Raw genomic sequence first — 2,993 nt, 5'->3', positions numbered from 1 at the left:
TCTAAAAATTGTGTTTATTTAATTATATGCAAACAGTGTGATAAAAAATATGTGGGGGAAACCGGATTGACAATTCAAATCAGATTCACCTGCCACAAACACAATATAACTAAACAGAAAAATACAGACCGTCACGTGGTGGCACACTTCATCTCCCATGGTTGGGATTCAGTACAGGCCTCTATATTACAATGTAACCCACATTGGTCCACGCCACAAAGACAAAGAGCAGAGAGAGACTGGATTTATAAATTAGGCACAACTTACCCACAAGGTTTGAATGAAAGAATATACTTCAGGGCATAATATTACTCTAATAATATATATTTTTATTATATATGATATATTATCTATTTTTTATATATTTTATAATTTTATATATATTAGATACTTCTTATAATTATTGTCACTATGTTATTGCCATATGGATGCACTGTATTTCCCCTTTGGATGCCTAAACTTAAGGCCCTTACCTAACCCTAACCCACCTAACCCCTAACCCTAACCCTAACCCTAACCCTAACCCCCTAACCCTAACCCTAACCCTAACCCTACCTGACCCCTAACCCTAACCCTAACCCACCCTAACCCTAACCCTAACCCTAACCCCTAACCCTAACCCTAACCCTTACCCTAACCCTACCCCTACCCTAACCCCTAACCCTAACCCTACCCCACCCTAACCCTAACCCTAACCCCTAACCCTAACCCTAACCCCCACCCCTTCCTGACCCATAACCCTAACCCTCACCCCTAACCTCAACCCCTGACCCCAACCCTAACCCTAACCCTAACCCTACCCTAACCCCTGACCCTAACCCTAACCATCCCTTTAACCCCCAATTATTTATTTCATAACGCTTAACCCTAACGGGACCCTTATTCTTATTTCAAGACCCTTACCCCCCATATGTCTCTACCGACAAATTTCCCTAACCTAATCATCCCCCTATCCCTATTAATTATACCAAACCCTGAACTGGATATCAAAATTATATAAAATAAATAATTAATAGATGAACAAATCAATTTACCCCCTAAAAATATACCATACATGAACAAACCAATTAATTATAACCCCTTTCTCATTAATAGATTAACTAATATATAAATAAAATAAATATAATATAATATAACCAATTAAATAAATTAATAAATATAATAAATAAATAAATAAATAAATAAATAAATAAATAAATAAATAAATAAATAAATCCGTTCTGCACAACTGTTGGGAATAAAGCTCCTGTTGGAGAATCTGTTTTATTACAAAGGGAGTCACTGAGGAGTCCCAGACACGGGATGTGATGGATGGAGAGCATGGGACTGTGCCACGCCTTGGCGTGACACAGTCCACACTTCCCTCATCCTAACCCGCCAGTTCCTCCATCTGCCCCCCTGGTTCTCTCTCACCTCCCAATAATGCACTGTATGCCATGTAAAGAATGATTCTACTTTTCTGATGTCAATTATTGTTGTTATTATGATTGTTTTTATTTTTTTGCCATTAGTACCAGTATTGTTGTTGTTGTTATTATTATTATTATTATTATTATTATTATTATTATTATTATTATTATTATTATTACTATTACTATTACTATTACTATTACTATTACTATTATTGTGGGGATGATGATGATGATGATGATGATGATTGTTGTTGTTGTTATTATTATTATTGTAATTATTGTTATTATTACATTTATTCACTGTTCCTTTGTTATAAAAAAAGTTCTTTTGTACGGTGATGATTGTAAGCGGACTCACGTAAATCTATGACGATGTAACGTTAGCGGCTTTTACATGTTGACGACACGCCCTCTCTGCCACTTCCGGAGTCTGAGCCAATGGCCTTCTTTGGCGGTAAAATCCAACTCTTAGCCACACTATATAATCATTCACACTCGCTCAGACTGTTCAGAACACAGCAGAGAGCAACTGTCGTTCAACCAGCATTTCTTTTTCTCAAGAATAGCCTGAAGAAGGCTCGGTTAGAGCCGAAGCGTCGCGCTTTTGACTTGTTCTTGCCGATTTGCAATAAAGAGAACCGAGAGCTCCAGCCAGCAGTCTCCGCTTCTCTTTCTTTTTCTTTTTCCGCTACAATCACACACCAGCTCCCAAAATGGGCAACTTTTATGAAGATGAGGACGGCTGGACTACGGTCCGGTACCGCGGGCGCCGCAGAGAGCCAGATCGCCGCCACTACGAGCCAGCAGAATACCCGCCCAAATACAGCTCGTATGCCGCCGCCGCCGCCGCTCCTGTCGGGAACTACAGACCCCGCTATGGGGATTATCTGCCCCGCTCCGCCGGCGACCAGATAAGAGACCACCAGCCATACCACCGTCCCCCTCCTGACAGAGAGAGCGCCCTGCCCGCCGCCGCTCCCCAGCTGAGCGGAACATAATCTACCGGGAGCGCCGCCGCTCTCCAGCGCGCCCGGATGGAGATCGCTGGAGACGCCGCTACTCTCCAGCCGACCGACGGGGAGACCACTTCGCACACCGTCACCCTCCAGCCTCCAACACCTACCGGGACAGCCGCCCAGAACATCACCGCCGGCCCTGGTCCTCCGGTTTCCTGCGCCATGACGCCTTGCAGCGCCAACAACAGAGGCAGAGGTACAGCCACCACACCAGCCGCCAACCGCGCTATTTTAATCAAAACAACACGGTTGGGGGCACACCCAGGGCTCCCGAGACACTAGGGCACAACCAGGTCGTAACAACCCGAACTGGATTGAGTCCCAAGACGCGCACTTTACGCGCAAAATCAGAATCCTTTTTAAAATAATTACAGCCAAACATCACCTCAAAAACACATCGGGCAGAGACCCACCACCTACAATTAGCAAAGCAACGGCTGATCTAGCCACGTTCATAAAACCTGCCTCCCCCTGCGAAAAAACGCAGTTAATGCTGGAAGGCAATGCAAAAAATTGGCAAGCCAATGCACTACTTATACTGCAGCAACACTACGAAGACATCATA

This window comes from Plectropomus leopardus, unplaced genomic scaffold (genome assembly GCF_026936395.1).
Source record: "Plectropomus leopardus strain MGB_pleo_1.0 unplaced genomic scaffold, ASM2693639v1 Contig40, whole genome shotgun sequence".
NCBI lineage: Eukaryota > Metazoa > Chordata > Actinopteri > Perciformes > Serranidae > Plectropomus > Plectropomus leopardus.
Note: the sequence above shows the minus strand (reverse complement) of the source record.